The sequence below is a fragment of the Ambystoma mexicanum genome, chromosome 4q (genome assembly GCF_040938575.1).
Source record: "Ambystoma mexicanum isolate Mex_15411 chromosome 4q, UKY_AmexF1_1, whole genome shotgun sequence".
NCBI lineage: Eukaryota > Metazoa > Chordata > Amphibia > Caudata > Ambystomatidae > Ambystoma > Ambystoma mexicanum.
The window spans coordinates 105,339,006-105,352,844 of record NC_090928.1 but is presented as its reverse complement, the minus strand read 5'-3'; the positions used below and the strand labels follow the sequence as shown (position 1 = coordinate 105,352,844).

At 47.7% G+C, this 13,839-nt stretch overlaps 1 protein-coding gene across 1 annotated transcript in view; it reads right to left on the bottom strand.

Moving 5' to 3' along the window:
- The window catches only part of SNX5 (sorting nexin 5), a 361,295-nt gene that overhangs the window by 282,991 nt on the left and 64,465 nt on the right, over window positions 1-13,839 (bottom strand). The gene's annotated exons all lie outside the window — the stretch shown is intronic.

The following is a 13,839-nucleotide window of genomic DNA, read 5'->3' as shown; positions in this document are numbered from 1 at the left end:
TCTCCCTCCACCACCATGTCTCCCATACTGCCCCCTATATTACCATGAGCAGCATCCCTCTACCATGCTTCGTGAACCCTTATCTTTTTTTCCATCTGTGTGATGAATCCTGACATACACCCCAAGCTACCCCTGGCAAGAGTCATCCTAATCACACCCAGCAGTTCCAGCCCATTTCCAACACAACTTCTGCTGTAGTCCCAAGCCTGTGATACAAGCGCCTTACGTACTTGTTTCTATCAAGACCGTTTTCAGGCAGGTCTCTGGAGATCCACACCAACAAGGGACGTCAGCCGGTGCATGTGTACTGTGAAGAATCCTGCAAAGACATCACTGATTCCCAGCCTAAGGTCTCGTCCCACGTGGTCACGGGAAGGCAGTCACTACTTGATCCAACCATGGGGGTGGTATTCTGAGGGTGGATCACATAGAAGGAGAAGGCTGTAAAAGGAGTTTGGTGAATCCAGAGGAGGAACAAAATACTTCTCTTTATTGTGAAGAAGGTCCATTGATTCAAGGTTTTTTAATGGCTTGTTGCCATTATTCAAAACGATTTGATTCTAAACTCTGGAGAAATACTTTGCTTAAACAAAACCCCCGTGAAACATATGAAGCTTATAGTGATTGTAATATTGTTACAAATGCTAAACCATTTGATGTAAAATCGATTAAAACTTCCTTGGACTCAAAGTCCCAGAAAGCCTAAAGTACTGTGACGAGGAAGAGGGGAAAGGAGTCATGTGGATGAAATGTGACTAAAAACATTGTGCAGTCTAGTTGTTGCAAAACTGATAATCTATGCAGGACTTTTAAAATCACCTGCAGCTGAGAAAGCAAAGTGGAAGAAGGCAGGAACGTGGAAGAAGAGAGAAGGCAGGTTGAAGAGTCGGAAGCGTGACCACTGGCAGAATATATCCCACGAATTATTATTATTATTATCATTATTATTATTATTATTAGGATTGCGTATATAGCGCAACTCGCCCAAAGGCCTCAGTGCGCATGTAGTCCTGTAAGAAGAAAGACAGTGAACCATAAAACAGATCAAGGTGACACAGTAAGGGTCTAGTCGTTAGAATTTAAAAGAAAAGTTTTAACAGCTTTTTAAACCTGTGATAAAAAAGGAATATTGCGAAGATGAAGGGGCAGAGAATTCCAAATAGATGGAGCATAAAAGTCGAAGGTGGTACATCCAAAATTCTTCAGTTTGCATTTAGGTAGGAATAGTTTATTAAGCTTAGTGGATAAAAGAGAGCGAGTATTTAGAGGTTTAGACAATCTTGAAGGAGCTATACTAGCCAGACATGTATATGTCATAGTAAATATTTGATAGGAAATACGCTGTTGTACCGGAAGCCAATGTAAGGACCGCCTTGCGTCACATGATTGGAGCGCTTGAGGCCACAGACAGTTCTATCTGCATTATTCTGAGAGGTGTGCAGTATCTTAAGGTTAGTTTTTGAGATGCCAGAGAGAAAGCTATTGCAATAATCTATCCTAGAGTTAATAAGGACAGTAGCCAATGAGGAAAAACGTTTTGCAGATAGATAGGGTTTTAACTGTCCGATGAGCTTGGTTGTGTATGCACATGCAATTTTAGTTAGATTAGAATCTAAATAAACTCCAAGAGTCTTCACTGAGGAGCAGGTTTGAATAACAGTCTTCTATTTCAAACTGGGAGTAGCTAGGGCAGGATAGATAGCTGTTGGGTGGAAACAACTAACATCAACTCAGTCTTTCCTTTATTCAATACAAGTGAGTTGGTATTCATCCACCTCTGAATAAACTCATAGATACGGCCAATCTCTGCTCAGTCCTTATTGTAATTGCCTGAAAGATGAAAGACCACCTGTGAATCGTCAGCATAGTTAGTATAACTGACACCTACGTCATCCAAGAGATCAAACAAAAGACGAGCATATACATTAAATAGCCTGGGGGAGAGACAGGCCCACTGTGGAACTCTGCATGACAGTATTTCAAAGTCAGGCTGAAAGCCCTCCAGGGAAACTCTTGCTGTCCTTGGTCCCAAAAATGTGCCCAGCCAGGCAAAGGCTGAATCAGAACAATACACCACCCCCTCCAACCTCCCGAGCAGTAGACCATGACCAACAAGGTCAAAAGCTTCCGAGAGGTCAAGCAACATGAGTAGGGCAACATGTCCGGTATCGACAATCATTGCAAGGTTAGCCGTGAGAGCAATCATGGCGGTCTCGGCACGGAATCCGGATTGGAAAGTTCCTGGAAGACGATGGGTTTCAATATGATCCTGAAGCTGTAAATAGGCGATCCTGTCCAATATTTTTAATAGGAACATTACATTAGTAATTGGACGATAGTTCCCAGGAATACTAGGATCAAGACAGTCCTTTTGAAAAATGTGGGTAATCCAAAAGATTGAGTGTAGTGGGCACAATTGCAGAGTCAAAGGAAGAATTAACCATTTCCGTGATAAGAGGAGAACTGGAAGGAAATCTTTTCCAAAACTAGCTGGACAAACATCCCCACGGCGCATCGTAGGTTTCATATCATTAACAATCAACATCAAATCCTTCTCAGTGATGGATTTTAAATTATAAACAGGTGGTAGAGTATGAGTGCTAGGAGTCTTAGAGGTGGCAAACCGCATGTCACCACCTTTAGGCATGAAGACTGTCAATATGTTTCAATCTTTGTCCAATGGGTGTCTATTTTACTGGCAGAACCTGCCTTAATTATGGAGCACAAGGTATCACTCTTAGACATTTCAGGAAAGGAATTAGTATGAAGGACTATGGGAAGTGAAGCACGACATAAGTCTGCTGGCGATGTTCAAGCCCGAAGGAGAGATGCTCCAGAGGGGAGACAGCAGAAGGGGCGCAGCAGAGCCACGTATGGAGATGCGGGCCTGGCAAGCTGTGTTGGTCTTGGCAGGGGAGGCTTGAGGAGCTGACACGCAGACCAGCCAGGACCGACATTCAAGGAAGTTGGTCCCTCGCAAGTACTCTTAAACTACTGTATGAAGTATCGTTGAGTCAGCCTTATATCAAAGGGGGCCTGGGATGTGCAGCTGTATTGAAAATCACATATAAGGTACTTTTGAATACAGACCTAATAAAACTAGATGGAAAAGGCGAATATGGTGCAATTCTCCGGACTTAAGAAGTCAGTTTGGATATATCAGGAACAAGCATTGCAAAGAGTCAAAAGCGACTGAAAGAGATTGAAAGTCAAAGCTTGAACAAGCCCATGGGATGTCAGTTTGGAGGAAATCGTTACTAGTAATAGTGGAAGTCAACAAAAGGGTGCTAGTAAGAAAGCACTGTTGTAATCTGAAGAGAAGCGCAATAAGAGTGCCAAGTGTTAGGAAAGATTTCTTAATTGTGGGTAATTTTCCTTCCATTTGGCAACCCCTAAACTTTTTGCTGTGGTTTTCACCAGGATCTAGACTTTGCCAGAGAAGTGCAGCCTTCTGCCGCACTCCTCTGGGCTTTCGCTCCATTCTTACGGTGAAACTGACATGCCCTTAAGACAGTCAGTACCGGGAAACGTTGTTTTCCATAGTTCTTTTATCATGTTGCAGCTTTCGCGCAACGTGACACAAGAGGGCACTGTAAGCTAAGTTACTGCTCTCTTGGGTCTCTAGTCCGCTACAGGCCCTAGATACTCTCTTGGGATTGTTAACGAACGGTGCAAGTGAATCACGGACGGGACTGGTGGCAGCGATTGTTTCTTTGTGTTTTTGAGCTCCTTTTGGCGTTTAAGCACATTTCTCGCGCTTAGCCCAAAATGGTGGCCTGGCTCCCAAAATGGCCAGACCACAAGGCTAGTTGTCCTGTCCGCTGACCGTCTTGCCCCCTTCACCTTCCCCAGGTCGAGCCGACCCGGGGCCTTCCTTATTTGGGCATGTACTTTCCCAGGAAACACAGATGCTTTCGCAGGCTTCTACAGGCCTTGTGTGTGCCTCCAGGATGTGGGCTGGGATGTCTGGTCCCAATACACATCCTGGGTGCCAGAGAGTCTAGGGTGGTGTGAATGCCTGGGACCTCCGTGGTCCGTGATAGGTCCACGTATGGTGTGAGTGTTTTGTGAGTGTTTTGTGAGCAGATCTCCCATTGGGTCCCCTCCGTTTTGGCGCAAAGGGAACCGTGGATAAGAGGGGGCTGGAAACACCACTACCATGTCGATCTCCTGAGTTCTCACGAACGAAGGAATACAGGAGCCAAGTATCCTGCAACCACGAGGCTGAACCGAGGAATCGCTGGTGACCCGCTGAAGGACTGCTCCTCTGCACTGCTGTCGCTTGGTGAAACCCTTTCTACCTCTGATCGAACGAGAAGGCCTGTACTGGTACTTCGACCCTTGCAATAGTGGGAACAACTATTCTCGGCATCTTCACCATCTCCTGCACGTAAGCCTTCGGAAGTGTCTCTGGGCCATCCAGCAGACTGACCAGCCTACCCAGGAGTCTTGCTCTGTAATCGCCATCAGGTTGTGTTGTATTACGAGTCCATGTCACTCTCACACGATTCGTACACTTGGCATTCCCAGGTCTGAAGTGAGTAGTGTACATTTGGCTGAAATACACACAGCCGCTCCGTTGCCCTGATGTGGTAACAAACTGTGCGGGTTCACTGCGTTTGGGACGTCCTCAACTCAACTTCTGCTGCTGCGGAATCTACACGACGCCGAGGCGTCCCCTGCTCGTATCTAAACCTGGCAGCACTGAAACTGATGCGGAGAAGCCCGGGTCTGCTTGCATCGGGGACCGGTGAGTAGCATCGCTAGGAACTGGTCACCCTCCAGCAGGAGCCCATAGCTTTTACCCGCTGTGTCTAACAGCACGCCTTTCTGTACTCACGCTCTGCTTCTGCCCACAGTGAAGGCTGCGCTTGAGTCGCGGAGCTCTGTTCATCTTCATTTGTTCACCGAACTAAACTGCCTGATTCCCTCGAAGAGACTCCCCTTTTTTGCCCATTGGCACCAGCGTGTGCAGGTACTTTTTAGCACAAGGCTCCACTCTTTGTAGGGCTTGGACTTCCTTTTAGTTAGGTGCCTCTGAAGGTGGACTATGTCCAATTATTATTCGCACTGCCCGTTTTCCTCCCCATCTAGGTGGTCTACACATTTCGTGCGTCTAACTCGTTAGACTCGTTTGTATTTGTATATATATTGTATTGGTTTGGTATGTGTTGGTTTACTTGAGTTTTATTGTGATTTCTCGCTACGGTCAATGTAACAAAGGCCTTGTAATAAATGTGCATATATTTTTAATATAAACACCTGCTTGGAGTAATTTGTAAGTGTCCTTGCTTTGTGTGCTCATTGCGGGCTTTCAGTCACCCTCACCCCTCCTGAGACCTAGTCTTGACCGCCGCAATCGCTACCCTGATTGGTCTGGCTTGTCCAGAGGTTACCCTGTTCCAAGAAACCAGGCTGGCCTTCTGAACCTCTGCCCCTCCAGGACAGAGTTCAGGAATCCATCTTAACACCTGGTAGGTGAAACCTTTTTAGAAACAGATACATTTCAGGAGAGTAAACCAGGGTCTCTGGGCGAACCAAGAGCGGATATTAAACCAACATATCCAGAGTTTTCACTTGATGAATTTTCTGGCAGGAGAGTGTACCGGGAAATTCAGTTTGTATAGATAAGTTGAAAGAGACATGATCATAGAAGTTTGAACATTTTGTCAACCAGCAACTTTGAAAAGAACCCCCTTTTGCCATACTTGAACCTCTGTTGTGGAAGAGATATTTGTTCTGCTATCCTGAAAATTACTAAAGACTTCCCTTTGCCTTATTCAAAACAACTTTGTGGAAAAGATGCTTTGCTACGCTGAGAGATGTTCTGTTTTGTAAATCATTCTCATAGAAAGAACATTTGGTTTGTCATCTCGAGGAGAGTGTTAGGTGAAAGACACTTATAAGAACTTTAAGAAACTGGTTTTGACTGAGAACGTTGTGTATAGTCTCTGTGATACAATCCACCTTGGATTCAAGAAGTGTCTTGGTTGAAGTTATATGTTTGAATTATTACACTTTTCTATTAAGGTAAACTTAAATATTACCTTGGGACATGTCATTTGAATATATTAGTTTGAGAGTCAGAATGAGTTTGGACACTAGGTCATCCTGCTTTAGTCTTTACTTGTTAGGATAGGGAAAGTTAGGCATTCATCCAACCACTTTGTATGTTAATAAAATGCCTGAATGAGAAAAGTATCTCTTTGTGTCTGCCTCTCATAGCTGACCCCTCACAGTACAGACAGTACACCCATCCCCACCTTAACAAGGGGCAGCAGAGCAGGTGCGCATCCACCACCTAACAAGGGGCAGCAGCATGCATGCATATACAAACACAACAATGATTGTTAATAGCCACTCACGCCTAAACCGATGGCAACACCCACCTACCAACAAAAGCTTGCAACGCACAAAGAAACAATGCATGGCAGTGCACACGTCGTAACAACATGGATGGCAGCCCATGGTGAACGCGCACACACAAGCAACAGAGGATGACCCACAGGCAGACCCCTGTTGCGCACCACCATCTAACGCACTCTCCAACCAACCATGAGCTGCTGGTCCAGTATAATAGTTGTGGATGAAGACGTCTCCCCAGTACCTGCATCTATAATTTTCTTGTAGTGCGTTAGAAAAGGCTGCCAGCATGCAGACCCATTCTTCAACACTGGAATATTATGGGCAATAAACACAAGCTTAAGGAACCAGTAACTACCACCAAGTTGGCCAATTCTAAACACAGACTACGGATTATACAGTAACATTGCACAGCTGTGTACATAAGAACTTTACATGGAAAAGCTATCCAATTAAAATTGGCCTCATGCAAATAAACTCAGGAAGTTATAGGTTACACATGTGTTGGCCAGGACAAGTAACGCTCACTGGGGTATTACTAGACAATGGCATAGATAGTGATTCACCCAACTGAGCAGCCTCAAACTGAAATTCTACATTAATGTAGGCATTGCCGCATCCTATGGTCCTGCAGCTTTCCAAAGGCATTCATCCAAAACAGTTAACTCCTCTTTTGAGCGCCTGTCTGTGACAAAGAAGTGTCTATTCCTTCGTGCTACTCACTTACTGACATGGGTCACTTACTGACCCATTACCATGCATACAAAATACTCCACTACTACAAATCCCCACGCAGCCATTCCACACCCTCATTATGTCATTGTGTCGTTGGTAGATTTTCTTTCACAAATCCACATCGCATCCACAAATCAACAATGTATCATTATATTCACTTAAATTACTGTTGGATTCCAATCCTTCAAAAGAATAAGCTGCGTATGCCTTACTTTACATTACACATACTGAAAATCACAAGTAGTTTGGGCCAGGAAACACTGCCTTAACTAGATACACAAGAACATGAGAAAATAGGTGTATAAATTGCCGTCAAATGTTGCAGGTTTAATGAAATGCCCTCGCAGCATAGCCTAGAAGAACAAGCTCGACAGAAACACAATCTTAACCAGCGAGTCTGCTGGATTCAGATCCCGCTCTCAGTAGGCCTCTCCACACGATAAACCAGGGAGAGTTTGAGCGGAACGCAAGAAATGTCGAGTCTACAGCAGGGAGCGACAAGGGAAGAGCACAGGGGTCACTTCCTCTGAACTCGACAACAGGAACAGCATCCGACACTCCTCGCCCCTTGCAGACCTTGAGAGGATGCAGTGGTCAACACTTTCAGTGCCTCTGTAGAAACGATACCATCACAAAAAAAACATAGCTCTCTCGGTACAAACAAGAAGCATTCCGAAATATCTTCAGCTCTGGATAATCGAGGGTGACGGCGAGGTCATCCAAGAGCCGAGCTCTGCAAAATGCAGATGTAGCCAGAATATGGAGGGGGGTGGGGGGGGAGTGCTGTGCCATGACCTGGGAATGGCTGTACCACACAGCTCCGAAAACAAGTACCAACAAAGAAAACAGTTTTCAGCGTTTCTATCCAGTGTCAATTCCAACTTCAAACAAAAAAAGTAGTGCGAAACAAACCGTGTTCTATCAAGCCTGCAACATCTGGAAACCACGGGCAATGAACTCAAATTAAGGGTTTACACAATACGTTCACCTTTTAGCACATCACAATGCCAGAAACCTACAAAAGGAGAAAATGACTGATCACCAAAGCGGATGTGTACTCACCCATTTGCCATGTACCGCTATCCATATCAATACTTTTTCCTCCACTAAATGACAAAACCTAAGGCCATAAAGAATGCAGACTGGACAGGAAGGTGATGTTATTGATACCAGTATGGAGACTGGGGGGCTAGCATGGTCCCTATAAAGGTTTCATCTTGAATGTGATTTCGGAACATCCAAGAAAATAGGACATTGAGAAATTGTACCTAGTGCACAGTGGAACACCAGAGCGTGGAGAACTAGAAACTTTTTTTTAGTTACCATTGAATTTGTAACCCGTGCAACTGACCTGCCATCTGTTAATACGGCCTTCCAAAGGGTCCCGTCCTGCTGAGATGTTGCAATCATTCCTCTACTGCCTCACACCAAGCACACTAGAATTATAGCATTACCACAAAATCAGTGTCTATGGTAATGAGGAGGTAACTATTATGTCCCTGTGAGAATAAACCCGCCGGCAACCAGTGTTTAACCACTGTTCAATCACCCTCATATGGGCCCAAAGTATTGCTTATCTGTGTCCTACACAGGAAGATGTAGAGGAGAGAGGGGGTGGGTAGGGGTATACTAGAATGGCATGTGGAGGAGAAAAGCCAGTTTAGACTGCAAGGGACATAGAATAGCTTTAGAACAGACAGAAGGTTAGTGCAGATTGTGCCATAAAAAAAAGACCTGGAAACATTAAAACATGTAATACTACATTGCCATGCGACTACCAATTTAAGGCACTTGCACTTACACTTACATTTCTGAAAACATGCTGTTTTTTACATGTGAATTTGTCGCTGTGGTCCCGATGCATGGAAGGCAATAGCATTTCATTCCTCTTACCTCTTTATGGGTTTTTAACTAAGCTTTTTGAAATGCTACATGTAGGGGAGGCATGGTATCACAAGTATGACACAATGGATACCATTTGTAAAACCTTTACTAAAAATGTTGGGAGTGGAGAAACTCCTACTTTGCCCTATTGCAAAGATGGGAGTATACTTGACCATCAAACGATAAACAAAACAGTCCTAGTGGAGTCTGTCAAATCAAAATGGCCTATGCTAACAAAACCTAATGCCTGCACTATCTCTTGTACAAAAAGAGAAAAGAAGATAAATGTTTGCAAAGGAAAAATGAGTGTTAAGAAAGAATAAATGTGGTTGAACCAGCGCTCCTCCTCACTTTCTATCTCATGGAGTAAGGCTGTCCCTGTAGGCAGGATAACACACTCTGGGTGGGTTTCCAACACCATAAACAGTTCCAAAACGTGGATCGAGACCCTGCCTAGCCTTCCATGTTGAAGTCCCTTTTCTTGTCTTTCAAAAATAGTACTTCAACGCAAAGTTCACAAACGTCCCCTCTCCCGGGCTCAGACCTTTCACCACACAGTTCACGTAGGACCCCGCCCTCGGGCTGAGACCTCTCACCACACAGTTCACGTAGGTCCCCCTCTGTCGGGCTCAGACCTCTCACGTTAAAGTTCAACATAAGCTTGCAAGGGGGCTCCCTTCCGCAAGCTTATTATACTTCGAGTCTCCCTCTGTCGGGCTCGGACCACTTTCGGATGCCGAAGACTTTCGAATGTGCGTGGCTTTCTTTACAGACCACTTCGACTCAAAGTTCACATGTACTCTTGCTTACTTCACTTTTTCTGTTTATCCGCTTTATTGTTACAAACAATCTACCTTTCACTGAGACTTTCGAGTGGGCTATTTCCTTTCACCAGACCACTCCGCTGCTTAGTATTGCTGATCTTACAGCTGTCCTTGTTTCAAATTTCACTCACAGGTCTGCCTTTCTTCGTGTATCATCACACACGCGTGCAGCCTTCACTTGCGATATAATGTTGCTATTTCATTTGCTTTAACACACAAAGGTCTCTCAGCTCGCTTGCCAACTCACCGGCTGTGTGCGTCTCCTTTTCTTTGCTATTTCCAATTTACAAATCAAGGTTAGTACCACAGGCTTGGCCTCGCCTCTCCAACTCTGCTGTACACACGGGAGGGTCGCTGGTGTCCTTGAAACACAATGCAATGTTCACTTGCGACATCTGGCCTTTTCTGCTGGTCTTTCGCGGCCTGTCAGAGGCAACGGCCTCCAGCAGGGAACTCCTGGGATTTCCGACCCGCTGCTCTCGTCCCTTGGTCCGTTGCTCTGCTCCAGTAGGTGTGCCTTCGTCCCGTTAGTTCTGCTCATACTCATGTTTTGCCTTGTTCTGAGTGGGTCGTTAGGTGGTGCCTTTTATTCGTGTGATGAGAGCCAATTGGTATTTGGTTTATGCACGTAGAGTAAAGTGCCTGAGATTGCCGTACCCGATTAACAGGACATGTCCAGCACGATGTGAGAGAGTTAGTCTGGTTGCTCTCAGTAAGCCTCTTCCGCGGCCCAGAGTTTGTGTATAAAATGGGGTGGGGGAAGGTGGGAATTCAGAAGATCATTAAAAATAGGAAGGACCGAGGGCACCAGAGAGCCGATCAAGATGGCCGCGTCTCTGTGAGCTCCTGCGTGCCCTGAATGAATCCCGGCAAATCCTGAGCGTTCCAGAGGTCTACCGCTCCAGTCCAGCAATTATTTCCACTGTTGTAGGCGTGGCCAGAGCAAAAGTGGAAAAAGAACTAAAATCGAAGTCCTTAACTCCGTAAACCCGTTCCTGCAAGACGTGCGAGGCCCAGTCAGCATTGGAAAGCCTGGCGGCTCGCCCTGAAATGACCTGGATATAGCGGCTGGTCCCCGCGCTAGAAGGCTGTAGTACGCAGAACCACGGCAGCTGGATTGGCCCGACAGCGGTAGCCAAGCACGACCAGACTAGACTCCTGGCTGGGCGGGACTCCCGCGCTGTGGGGCTGGGTCGGCGACTGGAGTCCACGACGCCCAAGACTAACCGGCGGCCCTGCCCGATACTAGGCGGTTGTTGGGGGGGGGTCCGTCCAGGCCCGGAACCAAGAGCGGAAGATTCGGAGCAACCGGGGAGCCTACGGAGGGAGCCAGAGATGGGATGGCACCTAGGTCCGGGTTCTGGGGCTCTGGGTCTCGGTCTGCGGGAGGCCCCCCCCACACCCTTACCGAAGACACACTCCTTAATAATCAACGCCAAAGCTGTTGAATCGGATGCCGTGGGCAGAGCGGGGCGCGGGCTGTGGCCCCGATGCGACAGACCCGGCCAGGCGACCCCAAGATCCGTCGGAGCACCCAGAGGCAGCATTTATGGCAAGCTGCTGAACGAATCACCGAAAGGCCATGTTTCTACACGACTGGGCAGGTACAGTGCTTGCTCATATATGTAACCCGCATATAGCAACGACTGCATCAAGCCATAGAATCCTGCGCCCACCTACAAGCACGCAGGTTTCACCAGGCCACTGCGAACTTGTTAACAAAGCGCCTAACGGAATTGTATGCCGCACCAAGGGCCCCAACATTGCTCTGATCTCATCATCCTCGAAGTTGCCCAGGGTACAGGACAGTGCGATTCCATGAAGCTTGCCATGAAATGCGTCGAGGCTCTTCCCTTCCTCTTGCCTCGTGCACCTACCTCACCCTGAAACATTCATAATCCCAGTTGACCATGGGCATGAAGTATTCGTTCAGGGCTGCAATGGCTGCGCCATATGACTGATTTATGGGCCGCAGGGTCTTAAACAGCCTCTGGAGAGCTGGGCCTGCTGAGTACAGAAGCGGTTGTCGTTTCGCTCTGTCCTTGATCTCCACCACCTCAAAGTACATTTATAGGTTTTCCACCCACGCTGTCCACCGTGGTCCCAGACTGGCTGGAGCCCCCACCACATCGAATGGACACAGAGGCGCAAGCTGTACATTCTGGCAATAATATGCCCCGTCATTGTTGTCATCCACCATTATCGTTACTGGACGTGCAGCAGTCTGTGCTCACTGCTGATGGGCCCCTCGCTTAGCTGGGCAATTTAGGAGACACTACGGACGCACAAGCACTCCTTCTGGAGCAGCTACCCTTCCAGGTTCCTCTTGGTGAGACGCGACGAGCTACTGTCAGTGGCGATGGGCCCACCAGGACTGCTTCCACCTTGATGGGCCTTGCGGGCAAATGGGATTCCCAGGCCAGGATCTGGCAGTGCTGTCAGTACTGTGGCGCTGTTTGCACCATTGGCAAGGAAACAGAGGCAACTCTCAGTCCCAGAGCGCACAAGCTCTCACATGGAGCTGCAACCCTGGTTATCCTGTCTGTGACTTCATGCAAGAGAAAAAGATTCTTTTTTTTTCTTCTTATTTTGCACCGTACAGCCCGGATCCCCTCTGGGGCAAAACAGCTGAGTAGCTGTGATGTCTTGTTTCAGCCCCCATGCCACCTTCCAGGCCTCACGTGCTGCCTGCACGCATAAGATATGTGCAGGCCCACCACGTGGCACAGACCATTTCCTTTGTCTTTGTTTTAATCCCCAATCAGGAGCGGCGTGCAAGGATTCCACTGCGCTGCTCCGCTTTCACCGCTGCGGGCCGGCATGCATTCAGCCACGGCCACTCTTTTTCCTTTGTCCGTTAGTTTCTCCCACTTTTTTTTGTTTTTGTTTTCACTGCGGCAGGCCTGGTGTTACTGAGCCCCACCCCCTTCTGTCCGAGGCTACCGCAGGGTACAGAGCCCCTTCCTCCTCCTCACTGCCGCCGTCACGTGTGTCAGCAGGCCACGCCCCCTTCTGGCGCAGTCAAAGCCACCTTTCCCCTCCTCGCCCCTCGCAGCCGAAAGCCGCCGCATGGGCCAGACAAAGAAAATGTCAAAAGAAAAACACAACAGGATCACTGGCCTCCCGCAGCCCACACACCAGTGTGCATGGGTCCAAACCGGCACTCATCGCCAAAGTGACGGCCTGCCGCCGGTCAGCAGGCGGGCCCCACCAGATGCTGGAAACACCCAGCTCACCAACTGTACTGCGATCACAGTCGCCCAAAGAGCAGGGGACACCCTGCGAAGCCTCCGGAGCACCGGATGTAACAGTGGCTGGGGGCACCCAGCTGAGGGCAGCCTCTGCTCTGGGGGCACCCAGACCGGGGCTGCAGGACCAGGCTGTGATCATATGGCAATGCCTAGCCCTGAATTGTTTGCACCTAGCCCTGAATTAATCATGCCCAGCCCTGAATTGACTGTGCCTAGCCCTAATTTATTGCGTCTAGCCCTGCATTGATTGCGCCTAGCCCTGAATTAACCGCGCCTAGCCCCGAATTGATTGCGCCTAGCCCCGAATTGATTGCGCCTAGCCCCGAATTGATTGCGCCTAGCCCCGAATTGATTGCGCCTAGACCGGAATTATCCGTGCCTAGCCCTGAATTGATTGTGCCTAGCCCTGAATTGATTGTGCCTAGCCCTGAATTGATTGTGCCTAGCCCTGAACGGATTGCTCCTAGCCCTGCGTTGATTGCACCTATCACCAAATTAATCATGCCTAGCCCTGAATTAATCATGCCTAGCTCCGAATTGATTGTGCCCAGCTCCGAATTGATTGTGCCCAGCCCTGAATTGATTGTGCCCAGCCCTGAATTGATTGCACCCAGCCCTGAATTGACCATGCCTAGCCCTGAATTAACCATGCCTAGCCCTGAATTAACCATGCCTAGCCCTGAACTGAATGTGCCTAGCACTGAATTGATTGTGCCTAGCACTGAATTGATTGTGCCTAGCCCTGAATTGATTGTGCCTAGCCCTGAATTGATTGTGCCTAG